The sequence below is a fragment of the Lineus longissimus genome, chromosome 13, assembly GCF_910592395.1.
Source record: "Lineus longissimus chromosome 13, tnLinLong1.2, whole genome shotgun sequence".
Classification (NCBI taxonomy): Eukaryota; Metazoa; Nemertea; class Pilidiophora; order Heteronemertea; family Lineidae; genus Lineus; species Lineus longissimus.
This window is the reverse complement of record NC_088320.1, coordinates 2,920,998-2,941,626: the sequence shown is the minus strand read 5'-3', so window position 1 is coordinate 2,941,626 and position 20,629 is coordinate 2,920,998. Positions and strand designations below refer to the sequence as shown.

At 40.8% G+C, this 20,629-nt stretch overlaps 1 protein-coding gene across 2 annotated transcripts in view; it reads left to right on the top strand.

The window, feature by feature from the left end:
- The window catches only part of LOC135498449 (muscarinic acetylcholine receptor M2-like), a 124,372-nt gene that overhangs the window by 33,121 nt on the left and 70,622 nt on the right, over window positions 1-20,629 (top strand). Inside the window, exons 1-2 of one of the 2 annotated variants that reach the window (XM_064788719.1) lie at window positions 9,476-9,926; window positions 11,966-12,045. The gene's annotated coding sequence lies outside the window, so the exon portion shown is untranslated. Of the gene's footprint in view, window positions 1-9,475; window positions 9,927-11,965; window positions 12,046-20,629 lie in introns of those variants that run through there. The other variant, XM_064788717.1, reaches the window with a different exon arrangement.

The following is a 20,629-nucleotide window of genomic DNA, read 5'->3' as shown; positions in this document are numbered from 1 at the left end:
GGGCTAACCATTTGTCTGGAGCGATTTGTCATCTATACTTAAAGGTCGAGGGTACGGCTAGCTAGGAATTTCAGATGACCTGCAGTCCACTGATGTCTCAGAAAGGAATGTAAATATTGAAAATCCTGTTGACCAGTGCGAAATACATCTTAGAACGAACAAGGAAGTAACGAGAATATGAATCTGAATGGGCCTCACTCCTTTGTACTACTGGTCATGCATTGTGCCCAGCTAGATCTATTGTTCCTGAAAACAATCACACCAAGCCAAGATTGCGTAGGTCTAACATGGTACAAAAGAGTTAGTCAACAACGACGATGACGACGACGAAAGCTTATGCGGTTCGATTAGGGCAAACGATTTGTTTGGCGGTCTTTCTAAGAAAGGTCACATATACAGGGCACCAGCCTAATTGATGGGCCAGGGACACAAGTGTGTTTGATGAGATACAAAGCAAAGGGGGACAATACAGATGTATCCGTCTCGCGGCGACGTGAGCACCCAATTAGCTGGGTCTCGGTGATCTATCACTGGTGCCAGAGGCAACACCATGTAATGGTTCGAGACGGTAGTTGATTAAAAAACGGGAGAGTCTTGAGATTATTTCGGGTCTATCTATATAGCACTTCGGATGTATGCTCAGGTCTTAGATATGTGGCTGACTGAAGGCCCTGGCCTCGGCTAGCAAAAACTATGAAACTGAAAAACGTCTCATTGTAGATGGAATTGAGACTCTTATTCCTCGGAGTTCATACCTTGAGCATTGCTTGATGGAGGGCTCGGTCTATATCCCCTAATCTGAAGTTGTGGTGCGACGGTTTCCTTGTCCTATGACATATAGACACTTATATAGACTCAAACGTCTTAGCTGTGGTCTTTTATAACTCAAAAACAGCCACACACATGCGGCTTCAATTTAAGGTAGCCACCATTTTCACCGTTTCCCGATCGTACCGCTAGGGCACCAACCAGTTAGCGAGGAACCATTGTCTAACAGATTCTTTGTCTTTGATCTAGGTCTGCTGTGATTGGTTCGAATCGTTTGTAGCATTAGCTGTACATGCCGTACCAGTGCCCATCTTACGCATCATGACTAATTTAAATGACTTGGCAATCTGAGCAATAATTATGTGATCATTCAATCATGAAAAAGAAGGTTGTCCACATACATTTCAAGAGGTATCGTGCATGTGCCATATACGTGTACATTGTTTCTATACCTCTAGTTATAGAAACGCTATACAACGAAGAAGTCATACTTTGTAGGTTAGATTTGTTCATTCAATTGAAATTAACTGTCAATTTTTCCAATTGCATGTACTGGCGATTATATTGCACCTACAAGTCATTGCCGCAACAAGTCATGCGCGCGTATTATTTAGAAACAAGCGTATTATTTTCCTTTGCCTTGTTGTAAAAAGGTGCATTTGAGGTAAAATATCAATATTTCAATCCTGGGTGAAACAGATCTCAAGATCTAACAAAGATCAATGCAATAATTGGTCGTATCTTCACCACGGAATCCAGTGCACCGTAAGCAGATCGATGTCGCCATGCTATTATCATGTGACTGTCATGTGATTACCCTTTGTGATAAACAAACATCAGGAGTATCATTTTTAGTGGCGATGAGATTGTTAAACGATCCGTAAGCTGATTATACCCTACGTGTATGTCAAACCTGAATTCGTCGTAACATTACCATGTTTTTTATCAAGACTGCCTGATAAACCAAGGTGGTTGAGAGCGAGAACAGAAAACAACAAAAATGGTACTAATGTGTTGATCGAATCCTGCCAGCACAGCTTCTGCAGAAGTGGTCCGAGAGGGTTTACCGACTGCAACAACAAAGTGCCGCGCTTGGAAAATTCCCCGCGCATTATCCCATCAGTGTAAATTGAATCTGAATACATGTTGCGCAGCTCAGAAATGACGTACAGGAATGGTTTATTGAGAAACCTAATTTGGTCTCTCAGCTCTTTCCTTTTCTGAACAGAGAACGGCATTTCTCTTTTCACGGAGACTCCGACAATCCGTGTCCTCAGTGGCCTTTCCAGTTGACATTTTCCGGGATGCACACACGGAGGTCATTCTATTATCTCTCCATTGCATGCCCTGGTCGCCCATTCTCTATTTAACGACTAATATGGTGATGTATTCGAGCATGGGTCGCCTGAATCATTATAGGCTGGGCGGAATTTGTTAACGTGGTGTTCATTTAACTTGTTGATGTGGTTTAAGGACTATAAGATGAATATACTCTGGACCTACAAGAGAATATGTTGGAAAAAACAAAACGTCTTCCCCTTAAGGCAAAGATTTGTTAACAAACAAGGGCAGTTATTGCATTCATAAAAAGATGGGCCAAAACGTGAAGTGAAGTGAAAATGAACAATCTGCTCCAAACATAACGAATCGTAGCAGGGTCAGAACGTACGCATCGAGTACATTTCAACAAGTTGTTGCCGTGTCAGAGGTTTTTGACCAGTCTACCATTTGGAGGGAACGTGTCTCCCACCGCAGCAAAGGCTTACGTACATTTGTACATGGCTGCATACATGGTGTAAGACCGTGCTGATATTTCACCAAGAGGAAGGGTTCCATCATGCACCTTGTTAAAACACGTTCTACACTGACGAAGGCGGCTGTAGGTTTCGGACGGAGTATACATCTAATTGATAGTTTCCGTTTTATGCACACGGTTAATGGAATATCCAGTGCATTACTTGCCAATGTCTTTTCTATAGCGGATGTCCTCTGTGCTAATCCTTCTCCCACGTTATTTCATCCACATGTACATATAGATATGACATTTATCAGGCTATTACGTGCATCATTTACTGCACTTCTTTTGACCATGTATATATCATTAGCTGACAGTTGTGTATCGTTGAGTTGTGATCTTACTTTTTTGCTCAGTGGTAATACCTTCCATTATGTTATTCCGTGCCATTTAATAATCTGAAACATTGTTTTTGTGTTAACAGAATATGGAAACACGAAAAGAATGTTGACGTTACTCAATCGATGGTGTACTGCCCCGTTCCTGTCATTATTTTGATTACGAACCGGTTAACCTCATTAATGCTTTGTTCGTCACTGCGGTTTCATTTGAAGGAATAAATTAAAAAAATCAAAGGTTTGGCATGTTTTTCGTGACACCTAATACTAGACTCGAGTCACAATTTACGTAACTACTTTCATACCGGTACAGTAAATTTTAAAAGGCAAATGAGAATAATAATCAAATCTTGGGGATGTTTCACATGATACGTAGTATAAATGTTGACCTAGACTAGTTTAGTGGTCATTGAAATGACGTGCCTGAAAAGGGACATCATCTGTTATGTGTTCGTGAATTACCGTTATCTCGATTCCGACATGTTCAATTACCTAATTGGTATGCTATTGGTAGATCAGCATGATATAGGTGGCAGAATATTTATACACTAGTTATGAAATATACAACGCTAATTACAATTTTATGACATCACACATAACACGTCAATGGATGTACAATTAATCAAAGTCATCAGTCATAATAAAAACATAAATTTATTCATTATTCAATCCCGTCGAGATTTTTGACAAAAAATGTTTAATTTCCGGCTATAAGCTGAGTACGTGTTTGTTATAACGAGTGGGTTGCGTTGATCTTCACCTTCCCAGCATCGTCTCAGCAAAGCAGATGTGACCGAATAATTTTGATATAGTCCAATAAGCGGATTACAGACATATTTGTGACGAATTCAGAAACCGCATGATCAGTTGGCTTGAGCAGATGTAACATATAACAGATGGTTATCTCATGGCTGAGCAAGCGCATTGATCAAAGAGACCGAAGATACTCAACTAAGATACTAAGACACTGAAATGTATCCACTAGTAAGAGTGGGCTATAAATAGCTGTGTCGAGTGACATATTGATGCTATTTATAGTACTCAGATTGAATTGCGCTGGCTCAGGGCAGCGAATCATGGTTTGCTCAGAAGTGTTTACTGACAAATATTCGAGAGCGTTTTATTTTTGCGGATTTAACAATATCGATATGCGAAAATAAGCATCGCCAAAAATTGGAAAAACCAAAAGAAATTTTCTAGTTCGCCAAAAAAATTATATTAAAAAAATTGTGAGATCACAAAAGGTAGGATGCGCAAAAATGTGAGTGGTTTAGAGTAGATAGAATGTGTCACGAAAATGATGTTGACACTGGATTTTGCGAAAATGTTACGAATTTTTTTCATGTTTAAATTCATTTCGATTGCATTCAGCCAATCTTATCATCATTTTCACACCCAAGACACCGCGTATCGCCAACGCCCAATCCTACTTTTATACCATACTAACGACATCTGGACAGATACCGAGCCTTGTTTTATAGCTACCCTAGTACGTGTCCATGCATATTGTACATCACGTGACTATCAATTAGGGAGAGTGATTGATTGGTGGATGTTGCATATCAGTAAATCCATCGCAGCTGAATCGTCCTCTCACATTAATTTTCTGTCATTTTTTTTGCTGATACTCTGATTAGTTACTTCAGTCAGTGGTTGAAATTAAAAAGATAAATTGCTCATCAAAACTCTATTGCAGTGAAGTGACATTGAGCTAATCCTTCCAGGACTTTGAATTTGCGCCAGGATTGACAGTTGGAATAAAATTCAAATTTTGTATCCGGTTACGCATGCGCACACCAATTTTTGCTACGGTAAACATTCATGTGCATGCGTATATTCTGAGTCCTCAATAGCTCAGTTATCATAGAGTCAAGCCAGAAGAGGACTATTGGCCGGAGGTATCGCTAGATGATCAAATCGGTGACAACTCTGAACTGTTTGAAATGGATTTAGTTTGACTTAACGATAAAGCCTTTCCGCACGCTAGCAGGTCTATTGTGGATGTATTATAAAATACATAAGTAGTAATAGAGACACACACATGCAACGTTCAGAAACTTAATTTGGCCCGCCTGGATCTCACTTAACATTTAATCAAAATTTCAATTGACATTAAAAAATGAGATGAAGATAGCATCTGTAGCCAGTGCACGCCGTTTCTCTTAAGAGTCGGTCAAAAACACGGATGCCCTTTTCTGTCACTTTCCATATCGGTCTCTATTGTGTCGTCCGTGTGCACCGTACTGTATCATAAAGTTCGTTGCCAACTTATAACCGATTCCGGGAATCTCGCCGATATGACCAACATTGCCCGTGATTCAATTGGCCGCCATTCAAATTGCGTCCCGACGAGATTAACTCCTAAGATATTTAACCTAATTGAAATTGACGGGGTGGATTGAATATTCCAGGCGCTAACTTTGAGAAGGCGAAGGGATTTATTGGTTTTGAAAGGAGTTGTTGCGGTATGCTATACCAGAGGCTATGGCGGCTGTCGTTATGCGGTTAGGGGCCAGCGATCTGTTCGGGGTACGATCAAGCAAGTGCACAGCGGTTTCGGATTGGAATTCCCCATATTCTGCAACCCAAACATCACGTTAAAAGTGCAAATCTGATCGATGCACCATCTTTGCAAACACATTTTCTTTTGGAAAGTCTGAAATTCCATTACGATCTCGAAGATTTTAAGATAGAGCTGGCTTATTTGTCAAATGTCACCTTATGAAATAATAATGATTGATGGCGTACAAGCCATAGATGGGCTGCAACTAAGGTCAGGGTTCAAAGCATGTTTTATGGAAATCGGTAATTTGGTTATATATTATTTGATGGCGTGGAAGAGTGGGCGGGAAGTTGATTATCAGGTGTTTGAAAGGTTCTTTAAATTGCTTTCATCTTTACCTTAAAGGAGTTTGTGGAGTGATTTTCCCTGTAGCGTAGTACGTCATCAGTTTACGTTCCATTTTCTTCAAATAATGGACAATGGCAGAAAGGTAGGGGTACGTTGCCAGGGAGCACTTCAAAAGTTGAACCATTAATATTGCTACCTGCTCATGTGACCACTCCCATCAAGCTAAGCTTTCGCAACTCCCTACGACTGAGTGCTTTTATCAATCAGTTGTTACAAGAATAGATGGTGAAGATAAAAATAGCAAAATAGATTGTGACTTGGCTAAAAAAGAGGAGGATGATATAAAAAATGCAAAAAGGGTAATCCAGGTCTATGCTCCCCTACAAGACGTTGATGGCGAATACGTGCCTGTCGGGGTGAATGTAACAGTCGTGCTTTGTTTCGCGAATCCCGCCCGCTTGGACACATTAATTGAGACGATCTTATCCCTGGAACCGAGAATCGTGAGATGACTACACAATTATTGTATCAGCCAAAGATGAATTTATTTTGTCTCTTCTGCCGAGTGCATGCAAGCTGGCTTAAAAGATCATTCGAGATTCCAAAAGGTAATGCCGAGGATTTGGACTTTCGTAGTTTTGAAAAACGAGGGCGGCGATCACCACAATAAGGCCTCCTTTGGTTCCCTTTTGACAGGAGGTCGGGGCTAACGCGACTCTGAGGCCATTATTGGAGGTCGTAGCGATAAAAATCGCTCGTTTGCAGGGCGCTTAGTATACAAAGCAACTATCCATCCGGCGATTATCAGACGCTTTTAAGTCTCCCTTCTAATGCAGGGGCCTTGCACACGCTCCGTACGCGAGTATTCCGGGAGAAGAGAACTCACTAAGTAGTTTTAGACTTTGGACCCAGCACGTCTTTAGCCAGTCAGAAGAAATTGAGATATCAACATGTTGAATGGACATTTTTAATCCAATGTTTTGTCTCATTGCGATCTAACCAACCATTACAAAAAATGATAAATCACGCAGTCCACGCTACTATCCGTTTATAAACGGCCGATTGGGGATCCCAGAGATACCACAAATTCCTACGTGACTGAAGATAAACTCTCGATGTTGCTGATATTGTCTCTTATAATTCTTCGCTCGTATTCCCCTGATCTGTATCACGCTGCGGTCATCCGCTCCCGGAGCTGGCGCATCTTGCAATACTCAGCACGTCGATAAATAAAAATAGCTTGTTGATTTTCGTGCTGGCATTATCTGGTGGTGCGGTGCACTTGTCTGTGTGCTCGCTGTCATGGCACCCGCAAGAAATATAGGAATGGCACCGCATTGAAAAAAGAGCCCATTAATTCTTTCCGGTCGCGGAAAGCCTGTGTTTGAGACAAAAGACAAATTTTAAGGGCGGAAACCTGGGATCCCGTTGATGGTCGATCTACTGGCGGGTGACTTACCAGCCTTGCCCTTGCCGGCCTATCGACCGCATTGAGAGACGTTTGTGGGGATGATGTTTTTAAGAAACTGAGGAAACTATGGTCTGCGACTTTAGTTAACGTAAGTTAGGACTCTGACAATGTGGATGTTCAGCATTCTGATTAAGATTGTAATTAGTGTATGCCAATTGCATACCCATCAAATTAAGCCAAAATGTGTCAGCACGGAGACATCTTATAACAATGTATATGTGGGTTTTTTTCGTATCTCTCATGATGCAATGCCTTCTCAATTTCACCAGCGAATGTTGACAAGCTGACGAGTGAATGAACTGATTTTCATTCCGGCGGCGTACAATCAGTGATCTATATCGCTCGGCGGTCATCCGCTGTCGGGTTAGTGCGTCTCTGATGATGATGACTCAATCTCTGGTCAAATAAAATCATGAAAAATGACTGCGCATGTTGCTTTCTGCAATATTTGAGAATGATCTGCATCTGCCTCGCTAGGCATAACACAGAAATTACGCGGAACGTAAATTGAGACGGAAGATGAAACATGGTTTGTGAAATACTTCGTGTTCTATCTCTGGTAATCTCCGCGTGTGGGTGCTGTAGCGCTGTTGTGATACTCTGGTATATTTCAGTATAATCGCTTCGCAAACCCATTGAGACATGTCAGATCTGCAAACATGTAGTGACCGTCGGTTACGTCACGCCGGTGGTCATCAATTTAATGGCATCACCAATTTTATTCTTCGTATTGCTAACCAATACTTGTGTTCCCACGATGTAAAAAGAAGGAAAGAGTTAATAATTCTCTCAGTTTTGTTCAAATCGATGCAGAATGATTGCACTGCCATTCGATACGCGTTCATGTACAATGCCAAGTTATAATTAATTGCTTGTTATTCCACATTAAACAATCTCTGTTATAATTCAATTAGTAATGTCACTTTATGTGCCTGTAATGATGAATGGGACACTAATTAAATGGCCTATAATTCAAATCTATCTAAAGTTGGATTAGTCTATTGAAGGCATTGACGGATTTTGTCGATAATGTATGGAATGTATTGTAACATACATGTGCATTACGTTATTTCACCACATACCTCGCAAAAGCAGGCCTGGCCTAATACACGGCCTATTGTCTTTAAACAAAGTCCGCTGGCACCTACCTCACAGTTAAAAGGAGTAAAGCCTTGTCTAAAGGAGAGTCTGTTGTCTTTAAACAAAGCCCGCTGGCACCTCACAGTTAAAAGGAGTCAAGCCCTGTCCAAAGGAGAGTCTATTGTCTTTAAACAAAGCCCGCTGGCACCTCACAGTTAAAAGGAGTCAAGCCCTGTCCAAAGGAGAGTCTATTGTCTTTAAACAAAGCCCGCTGGCACCTCACAGTTAAAAGGAGTCAAGCCATGTCCAAAGGAGAGTCTATTGTCTTTAAACAAAGCCCGCTGGCACCTCACAGTTAAAAGGAGTCAAGCCCTGTCCAAAGGAGAGTCTATTGTCTTTAAACAAAGCCCGCTGGCACCTCACAGTTAAAAGGAGTCAAGCCCTGTCCAAAGCAGAGTCCATTGTCATTAAACAAAGCCCGCTGGCACCTCATAGTTAAAAGGAGTCAAGCCCTGCCCAAACCAGAGTCTATTGTCACTAAACAAAGCCCGCTGGCACCTAAGCGTACATTCCCTTTGTTATACATGTATTGTATTATCAAAGGATTATCGTGACAATCTTTAATACATCGACTTCCCACAAAACGGCTTTCATGGAGGTCTGAACCGGCAAGGACAAACCAACGTAATGTAAGAATCACGGGTACCTCTCCTTAAACATGCTCTTTGAGCATTCGCCAGCCACGGCTCCTTTATTTTGTTGACCGTGTGCTGTACACTTTTGATACGTTTATGAAACTGTGTCCCACGAGCTCTCTGATTGAAACGACCTAATCATGATTGATACTGGCGACAGTCCTTTCCCTAAACCTGTTTTGAGCATTCGCAAGTGGATTGGCCTTGATTTCATCGCCCGTCCGAGGTAAACATCTGATATCAATCGGGGTGCTGGACAAAACAAGGCCCGCGACTTCGTGATTGAAACACCATAATAACGTAATTACGGCCCTCTCCCCGTCTCTCTGAACGTAATGGCAAGCTAATGCGCGCCTATTGATCCAGCAATCTATCAGCGCGCCGTTTATCATAGCGCACAGTCACGACCAAGCAGCCTTTACCTATTATAATAATAGCAGCAGATTTTATAGCAAGTATCATATGAATGGTCGTCCTCATGTGGTCACGACCAGGAGTATGCGGTGATTTTTCGAAACATTAGTTCGCAGTTCGATTGTTTCCGATAGTAGTGACGCCGAAGTGTATTGGACTTCTTTGATAGAAAATTACTCTTTCGAAGGAGCATACTCGGTTGTTTAGTCTGTAAGTTGGCGGCGACGTTTTCAGTCAGGTGTCTTGAGAGATTAGCTTACATCTGTGATCCTAGTCAGGTTTTATAGGTGCATTTGGAGTGTTTTTAGCTTATTTATAGTCCACATTAGCGTCAGCAGTTCGCACGAGCAATAGCACGGGATAAAAAGTGTCTTAAACGCGCGACGACGGATTATTAATATGGAGTGTAGCTGAACTTTCTAACGACATGTTTGCGCACGTTGGTGTTGAGTGCTGACTGGATACAAACGGATATATTTGGATAACTGTTCCGTGAATTTCATATTCCAGAAAGGTGAGTGCTCCTAATTTAGAAGATTTCAAAACTTTTCCGTCGCACATAATTTCGTTTTGTGAAATGTTGTCGGAGAATACCATGTAAAGACAATGGCGTTACGTTCGAATCATTGTCAGTCATTACTAATGACTTTGATTGAAATCGGCCAAAATGATTGACAAATACATCACAAAATATACACGTGGTCACTGTCCGCTCACCGGCGATCTCTGCAATGTACGTCGCTACCCGATCGTACGCTTGCGGCATTTTCTGCAGCAACTTGCGCTTTCCAATTCGCTTTTAATACAGGTTACCATGCAGCGCGAAGGGTGACAGTCAGATAGCTGCCCTTGTCGTATCTAGTAAACGGCGGACTACTCAATACATTAAGCTAGAAGCACAAACCTCAACATCTTTGCAATTTGGATTATCACTAATATCGTCTCATGCAGTTTTGATATAATTGTCGCATTCCATCACAGCGAGAGACACGCACCTGTGAGCTAGTTCCAATTTCAGACGCCAACGTAAACTGATAAAGTCACATGCTCACATGGAACATTGCATGGATATTGTATGATATGTTAGGCTTTCGTCGTGTCCTCAGCAAGTTCTCATATCCTTTAAGTGTCAATTAACTGCTGCTAACATAACTTTTGACATGACAAGCAGTTCCCGATATTCATTGCGGACTAAGATTCTATCCCTGCCGGTACTAGTACGTGTAGGTTGTTTTCTGAAAATGATCATTTACCTTATTCTGCAGAGGGTAAGTACAAGTCGGCATTCCTTGACTGTTGATTGATTAGTCTAGTGATCCCTTTCCCCATCCGCATTTCGAACGTCCCGTTTGTGACAAATCAGTTACCCCGAATCATATCACGGAGATCGCATATCTGTCAACAAGACTTTCAATTTTGAAACACTACCATTTACAGCGCCTTACAACTTGCCCAAAGTTCTGTCCGCGAAACCAGACAGTCTAGTTGCTGCTTTGAGCGTTGGCTGGCGAGGCAGTCCGGTGTAACCTACCGTCCCGCATTTCTACTGGTTATAAGAAAGCAGGTTTACTAGATATCATTGACATTGTCATGGTGATGTTAGCAGACTATCTTTGTGATGTGAGAGCGGCCAGCTCACGATGAAAGAACGTTGTGCAGTGTGTCAATAATGGTCGTTTTTATGTTATTGACGCAGTTTCGGGAAAGAATAAAACATGACACTAGCACGAGATACAAAAAAAAGGGTTTGACCATTAAAAGTACAAATGTACATGAAACCTGTGTAACACTGCGATGCTCATGCAAGATGTTTTGGAAAAAAATGAGCGAACACTTCTTGAGGGAATATATGCCACATGAACCAATCACTATGCTGCCGTACGCTGCCGTCAGGAAACCGGAAGTTATCGGCTTCTGTATCAAAGCCATTTAACCCAGCATCATTGACACTGTCGTGGTGATGTAGGAATGCCAATCAAGGTGGCAATGATCGCCTTGGTAATGAAAGAATGCTGACGGAAGTTTTCGTCAAGATGGATAGATTGCTTGGGACAAAACAAGGTGTGGGAGAGGAAATTCGCGTATCGCGTAGCTGGCCAGTAGGTTATTAATCGTGACGAGCTGCCTTAGTGATGTTGACTCAAACTGGTAAAAACCGCTTCCAGGGAACGAGTGAATGGGTACCGCCAAATAGGGGGTCATCTGTACCAGCAGCACTAAAATCATTGCCCTGCATCACGATTAGAACTCCCGTCTGGCATATCTATAGTTTGCCCGGTACCCCTTTTACAGAATTGCCTGGATGGACGGAAGCGATTTGAGTTATCAATTTCTTTTCTGAAACACCTCAGACAAAACATGGAAGTGAGATTTTCACTGTTTCAAGTTTTGCACCAGCCCAAGCGATTATTACGGTGCTCAGTGCATTATGAGCTGTATACAGAGCTACATTGAAATCAAGGTGTTTCCGAATCTCGAACTAGAATGAGCTAACTTTAATTGACAGGTGGCTTGTGGCTAAATGCTAACTCTTTTTGTTATCTATCATTTCAGACTATTGTAATATCATAAGCGTATGATGATGTATTTTGGATAATCGTTGCACTAGAATCTAGCTGTTGGTCGTACAAGCGGTAAGTACTGGGTTTTCTTCTATTATTCAAGGCAGTTATTTGGCTTCTTCGACTAGAAAATTAGCTTTTTGGCAATTTCTTGAGTGTTTGACCTCGTAATTTGTATTAAAAAACCATTATCGTGGATTTCGCGAATGACTTCAATTCGTGAAAATACTTTTTGATTGGAAAACTGAAAGAAACTTCGTTATGCACTAAATAAAATTTGTTTTTTTAAATTACTCGAAATTTTCGCTAATCGTAAAAATAAGTACGGTTGACATTGCTTTCGCTGATTATCTCGGTACATGTGCTATATGATTGCGTAGATCGGTAGCTATACATGTTCAGTCAATCCCACTTCACTATGATTACCATACCCTCAGACAGTCGAAGAGAAGCAGTCAGCTATAGAACATCGGTCGTGATTCTCTTAAGAGTCCGCCGTTATCACTAATGACTTATTACATTACGCCATCTTAATGCGTCTTACTAACAGGATTTGCCATTAGACTCGACGGTCATCATGCATGCATAGATCATTATCACTCGGACATTGCCATTTTGTAAGATTGATAGAATAATCAATTATTACGGAAAAAACTGTCTCAACAGTATTGTACTGGCATTCGCTTAGAATGTACAGGTAGTTGAAAATAGTATCTTCATCCGCAAAAAAATCGAATAGTGTCCCTGCGGTCACTATAGTCAGCATGCTGCCAGTTGTGATGCAATCCATGGGAAACCTACGTGACCTCACTGTCCACCGTGCACTATCAGAATCTACCGGTGTCATACTTCAAAATGTACATGTTAAGGTTTCAGGGCAAAAACAAATTATGTAAGGTCTTAGTATTTGCACCAAACTCATGTTTGCCATGCTTGACACCTATCGAAGTGGATCTCACAACACGGAGTCTTCTTCACCAAATCACGAATTCCGCAGGCTACCTCAACTAATAGAAATTGATTTGGAGTGAAACGACCTGATATTCCTGTCTCGCCGAGTTTCCGTTGCTGTTCCCAGGTCATTCAGCAACATTGCCCAACCTGGGCGAGGTAATGACACACACACGTCAGAGCTATAGCATAAATCTTATCAGTACGTTCCTGAACATTTAACTCGCAATCACTGTGGAGACCTCGGGGTATAGTCGGGTGATTATTTCCCGATTATAGCGAGGTCCCCCGAAGGAAAGTTGGAACATAAACAGACTGTACTGTGTCAATACAAGGGCAGCTGAGCTAAGGCGTGTTGAGTCTCCTCAAAGTTCAAGACCGCAATATTGGCCAACTAGTGTGCTTTGTGCATGAAAAGGGAACTCGATTGTTGATTTAGATGAAATGTAAAACAGATCATTATATCGAACACTAACGTGACGTTAATTATCCTGCCATATTTTCCATAACAGAACAGTAACCTACTATTAGAAATATCTTGCTGACCTTCAAATTTTCCATATCTTGATCAAGAGACCTAATGTGTCAAGACCGAATCTAGGCCAACCATTTCAATACTCGTTACTGTCTCATTAAGTATGCTGTATATGGAATTATTAATGTTTGCTGAAATCAGACTTTTTAAGCTTAGAACCCCAATGGGTTAATACATTTTACACCATCCCAGCCGAGCTATTGGACGCCTAAACTAGCATACGCACTAAGCATGATCGATGCGATCTCTTAACATGATAATCTAATACGAAACTATTCAGTCGCGCTCAAATCGAACATGTCCTACTCAATATCCTCGCCTGCTAGTCTCAATAATGTATTAGGGGGCATAATGCACCAGATTTCAATAGTTTGGCTTGATACTGTGGTTTCGCTTCAAAACTTTCAAGGAGCCTCATGGCCTAGTGGTTTACACTGCTGGCCACCACGCAATAGGGCCCGGGTTCGATCCCGGGGAGAACCCAGGATCGTATGTCTGGATGAACCGGCGTGGCTTTCAAGGAACTAAAATTCCTGGCTCTTCACAGTCCTTCGAATGAGGGCAGGATAAGCTCATCCCGCCTTGGAGGAGGATTACTCCTAGGAGAATGACCCCTCCAGAGCGAACGCTGAAGAAGAAGAAGAAGAAGAAGAACTTTCAAGTGCAGCAGTTTATATGTTTTTATGTTCCTGACGTCTGGCTTAAAAGGCAGGTTTCGTAAGCCTTACAAAAAGCTACGTAAGTTTGAAGTATGTAACGTAATCGACGATTTTTTAAAATTTTCCCATATCCTTCGTGTTACTAAGTGTACAAGATGATTTTCGAGTGTCGCACAATGAGCACAGTACTTAATACCAACAGTATCTACTTTGATATTAACCAATAATTAAGTATGACAGAAATACCAAGGGACAGTCGTTCCTGATGCACCGGTTTAGCAGTTCAAATGAATTGCAAATGAAGAGTTGATTATACGGCAACATATTGGTTTCGGCTGAGATCACACGAGTCAATATGACTCGACATTTTTCATTACATATGTTACACTTCATATCAAAAGTAAATGTGTTCATTACTTCGAATCGATCAAAAATGCATAATGTATTTTTTAAGTACGAAAATATTTGCCATGTTCAGCATGGAAAATAGGTCGTATTGCCATCAGGAGCATTGAAGAGAATTCGTTGGGTTATATATATATGAGACCCAAGTCACATGGTATCAAGATGGTGCGTTATGCTTAAAAAAATGACGATATAGTCTGATAACCACAAAGTTGAGAGGCAATTTAAGAGGGTTACCGTAACGTTGCAGCATCGATCCGGTCCCAATAAATCTGGCTTGACTCACGGGAGAACACTTGACAGGCCAATTATAGTAAAAACTGTGAAATTTGCCCCTAATGGTTCATGATAATTGATTGGGAGGCTGGGATTTAACCCAATCAGTGCCTCTTCAAGTCGCCAGAATATATTAATGGGTCGTCCAAGTTACGAAATCAATTCTTAGAAGTTAAAAAGTTAAAGTTACAATCGGAGGATTTCTGACCGGTGTCTATTTATACACATGGAAGGCTCTAGAAAGACAGAGAAATCTGCCTAAGGTTTCACGCCGAGTGTGGGCTTCGTACCAGGGCTCTAGTCCGACCCTCTAGTCCACAACAACAACCCCCCTCCCTTCTTGTCTTCATCTGTGACAATCGTGCAGGTATAACGGCCTTAAGTGCATGCGAGTAGAATGTAGAAAAACTCATAACGTCATGTTGTCATTTGTGTGCAGAATGTCATACTTTAACGTCAATTTAAAGTTATAATCTAATTTAAGATACTTTAAATTTCCAAACTAACTGGATTGTTATAATGCCCTTTGATGTTTTTTCTTGCTCAGTCCACTCAATATCACGTCGTGCTGTCTCATTCGGCTGTCCCATAAACCAGCTGTAATTCCCTCAATTTTCAGTATCAAAAATACATAAACGAGTGTTATAATGTTTTTGATTTGTGACGAAATGTGTTCCGACATACATGTACATTCCATTTGATACATGAATGTACATACGGTGTAATATCTATCTAATATTTTATTTAATAATGCGAATGCAAGTTCCAGGCTTTGATGCAGACGTTGATCTCTGGAGAGCTATTTTGACGTTTGGAGGGTTTCATCAGGAAACCAACTCATAATAATGAGATTTTGTTTCAATCTTTATCTCTACACCCTCTCCTCACGGGATTTGGCGATATCTAAGGCACGATTCCGTCTTGAAGAAAGCTAAGTGAAGAGTTCAATGGCCACAAGAAACTAAAGTGATTTGTCCAGCTCTTAGAGACTTGATGAGAACGATAGGTGGTCCCACTTTACCGTTAATGGTCTTAATCTCACTCGTAAGTAACTTTCGCATTCCATAAGGATCAATTTTAGAATACAGTAACCCCATAAACTTTCATCTAAAGCAAATTAATATTCATATTTGAGTCTTCACATCCAATTGTCTCTCTTGTTTGAGATGCTTATAAATGGCTGTAAGTTATTTATATCAATATCGTCTAGACAGTGACATCTTTAGCGTGTTCGATTACTTCCGCAGCTCTTCTCCTGGCCTAAGACTTATTCAAGACTTTTAAAGCAAGTGGGGGCGACTTTACCGTCGAACGATATACATGTTGCTGGGCCGCGTTCCGTGCATTCCCCGCAGTAGAGGTAACGATTTAGGAGATTAGAAGCGTGAGACAGCCAAGGCCTCTACCAGGGGCACCCTGTATTATTCATCAATGTTGAGACGAAATTCGTTCTGTACAAGAAAATCATATCTGGATGAGCCATGCTTGGTAATTATCACCAATCAACAAATAACTCCTCCGGGCTTTTTAGGTTCTTCATCTCGAATATAAAAAGAAGGTTACATCGCTAGTGGCAGGTACGAACAAGAGTGTTTTTGCTGATACTTGACTTGCCAAACTCAGCTCGACGCCGAACTGCAGCGCCACTCGCGGACAAAGATAGAACAACTCGACATTTTTTTCACCGGTTTTCTCGCTGCGCATGCGTACCAGCGGAAATCAACTAAAGATGACGCTGGTACGCATGTGCAGCAAGAAAACCGGTGAAAAAAATGTCGAGTTGTTCTATCTTTGTCCGCGAGTGGCGCTGCAGTTCGGCGTCGAGCTGAGTTTGGCAAGTCAAGTATTGCTGTAGGTTGCCTTCATGCCAATATCAGACTGAATTGCATTTTTTGTCACGACTACACAAATATAGATAAGGAATGATCACCGACTGCGAACAGATGATCCGAACAGTTGAAATGATGTTGTGGTTGTATATTTGTTTTCTTTTCGAGTTTCTATCAATGGTATCCTCGTTGCAGTACTTGATACGTTGGATTGCCAATTAATTAGACATTTGGTTTTTGTGATTATTTCAGCTGAGAAACACTGTTTATGTTCTAAATAACTACAAAAATCTATGCTAAATGGGTTATCGGTGGTCATTATCCCTACTTATCCCTACCATTTCTGTAATTAGTGACCTTGAATTTGTGTAAATTTATGTTTAGCACTGATCATGTTGCAGTACTACCTTAGGTTATTTAGTGCACATTTTTCACATGTGCCCCTGCTGGTGACCAGAAATTGACATGGCTCTAGTGCAGTTACAATGTACACATGGCTGGAATGTGGTTAAAATGTACATGATATAACAAGACGACAATAAAACTCGTACTTGCATGTACGACATGTATAGTGTTTTTTTATTGGTGTTCATAAACAGCATTGTTGAAAGTTACCTTCAATGCGTGATTACATCCTAATTGGAAAATCACAAATCAAATTTCAGATTTCAAGATCAGGCCTTTTAAGGTGACCAGGAATCAAAAGGTTCTCAGTTCATTCAAGTCATGACTATACAATCTGCAAGATTATCATGACGATGGGCAGCCTCGTCGCCCGACCCTGCCGCGAATTCTTCACACCTTCGCGTGTTCTGACATCCGAATCCTCAAAGCCAGACAGCCGTGAATACAATCCATCCAATCCATTGCTCATTCCTCGGATTACAACCTTGACCTTGCCCCGATAATTAAACTAGCATTCCCATAACCTAATCATGAAATGTCACATATTTGATCAATTTTGAAGCATGTTTGTATCGGAGGATATTCTATCTTCTTCTCTATCGTTTGGTGATTCTTTGGGTGTCATAAAACAGGAAGCGAGAGTCGCACATTGATACGTCTTCATTTATCATAAAGTGATTTGCCGCAGTCGAGGAATTCGTAGTCTTGTGCAAGCCGATTGAATGCATTGGAAGATGCACACATCGGCCAGTCACCTATGAGGTCACATCAATGACTCTCCCGTGTTGTGTACGGGCCTTAGTATGCGGCCTGCCCCTGTCCTGTGGATGTCCTGTTGGATAGATCTTAGAGAATTTCTCAGCATATAGAACGGGTACCCTGCCGAAACATTTTCTTAAGAAGGATCCTGTTGTTACATTCAACAATGATCTGGCGTCATCATTCTTTACGTGATGCGACATGACAGGAGCTTGGCGAGAACGTGACGAGACGGGAGTTGGTAGATCAAACACAGTCGAGGTTAATCACCTCACCTGATCAAAGTGCGACTTCGTGCGTTCTGGTTTTCTTCTGGGTCAAAATGGCGTTCTTAAGCCATCCTTAAATGGGAAATGGGGAAAAGAAGATTTGTACATAAAACATGTTCATTCATAATGTATTACAACATGTGCAATGGACGAATTGATGGCCAGGAAAAGAGGAGAGAAAGTGGGATAAATGGTCTTATACTAAAAAAACCTAATTGCTTTTTTAGTATATGAAGACAAGGTTGCCAAAGGATTAGTTTTATCTTTATTAATAGGATGCTCCTGTAAGATAAGGAAAATAGATAGCTGCTGCATCAGAAAGTGTCAGGAAATATGGATGATTTGTATAAAATAATGACATAAAAGTGCAATCATCTAATCGTTACAGTGGTTAATCTTTTAGTGAGAATTCGTAGACTCAACGGGAGGGTAATCCAACCCATTATGGCTGTCCGCCTATAAAGATACATTTATGTTATATCATAGAGTGTCTGGACTAAATGACCCAGGTGCAAATGAGCAAGAAAAAGTGAACAGTAAATATGCGGCTGATGGACGAATAATACCAACATTTATATACTCTGTCAAAGCAATTGATTCTTTTATGTACACGCAGTTCCGGGACAATTTGAAAATATTTTTGGATTTGGTACTTTTACCCTTAAAGAGGTTTTGCTTGCTTCATAGGATCACTGGTACCACTGAAATCCATGTTTCATGACAATATTTACAATGTACTCTATACGTTATAACGTGCATATGTCTTGCAAATTCTGTATCGCATTTACACAAGCAGTCGTTATTCTCATATCATCAAAGGGGTAATATCTCGTACCGTAACTAATACATTATGTCATCCAGGGGCCAGTAAAAGTGCGAAACAGCCATTTAGTTAGTTTTTCTAGACGTAGTAAGAGGCTACATCAATGGTACCCATTACAGAACACACATTAAGCTTTCTATAGTCGCAACATAGATGCCAAGAAGATGTTACATGCCTACCTCGGGAGTAATACCATCTTGTAATTCCTCCCCAAGGTGGCCTGCTGCTACAGAAGTGAACGCGTCAACCCTTCAGCAACTCGCGTGTCCGCCACCTCCCGACTTCTCGTGCTGATTAGTGCACCTATGGGGAATAACTGTTCGGCGATGTCACACTTCCAAGCCGTCATATGTAATTTTCTAAGACAGTCTTTAGAAGGCTGATGCATTATGTGTTGATGGGGAAAAAAATCCCGATTAATTTTGGCGGATGACGCAGTTCCCTTCAGTTTTTCTAATAAAAAAATATTTTTTCAAATGAATCGATTCTATTATGTGAATCTAAATATCTGCGGTATTCTGGGTAGTCATGGTCTCTATAAAACCATATGTATCTTAATCCGCCTCCATTCAATAGTTTTATACTGCTACACTGGCCTCCTCATGATTTAACTCTGAAATTAAATACGGTAATGACAGACGCAATGTCTATGTGAAATTAAATTAAATTAAAAATTTGCAACACATCCAAAAGTAGCATTGTTTACACTGTAACAAGTGTTATTGCAAATGTTGAAATAATTTCAGTTGCTCAAACTCAAACATCTGCTGTTCGTCACCATAAAACATTATTGATATCATTGTATCGATTTTAGTATCGTAGGCCTACTTTGGATCATACAGTAGATGGTTACCCTAAGTTTGAATTACGAGGTCAGTCACTGTGGGCTTGCCTGATAAATAACCAGCTGGTGTTAAAACAAGATCACGTTTTGTAATTTGGCGAAGATGTAAAACACAGTCTATACACCGCGTTGACTGATACATTTTCTTTATCGTAATCATACCAAAGAAATCGTGGCTACTGAGAGGATGATGAATTACTTTCGAAATGTCTTGGGGTTGTCGTCTGATATCATTATATTTGTTTTGTTTTGTTCTTGTTGTGTTTTTCCCTTTTCACTCGTAAACTGTATTATCCTCTAAGTTTGATAAACACTACCCATTTGGCCAACACAGCGTTTGCAAAACAGAAAACAAGCCACAAAGATATTATTGATATTGCTGACATGATTAACCATAAGTTTGATGAATGACTTCTATAATTTCATTTTTTTTATTCGTTTTTCGCTTGAACTTATATGATTGTTGTTTCGGCAGCGTCTGGCATACCACAACAGTTGAATGATTAATTATCTTGGCGTTTATTGTATCAATGGTATCCGAATATCGCCAGATGGTTTTGCTATTATGGAATAATAACAATGGTTGATATACACACAATAAATCTCGCAGAAGGTGGTGCTTTTACCAAAAGGAGAACATTTATATATGTCATTGCTACCCATGTGCGAGGTTCGTGCTTTTTCAGGTCAAACTAAACAGAGAGCATGTCTTTATGTAAATGTTGTTCATGTGCGAAGGTGGTACTTTTACTAGTCAAACCAAACAGGGAGCATGTCTCCATGTTGATGCTGTTCATGTGTTCAAAGGGTGTGCTTTTTTTCTAGTCAAACCAAACAGGGAGCATGTCTTTATGTTGATGCTGTTCATGTGTTCAAAGGGTGTGCTTTTTTTCTAGTCAAA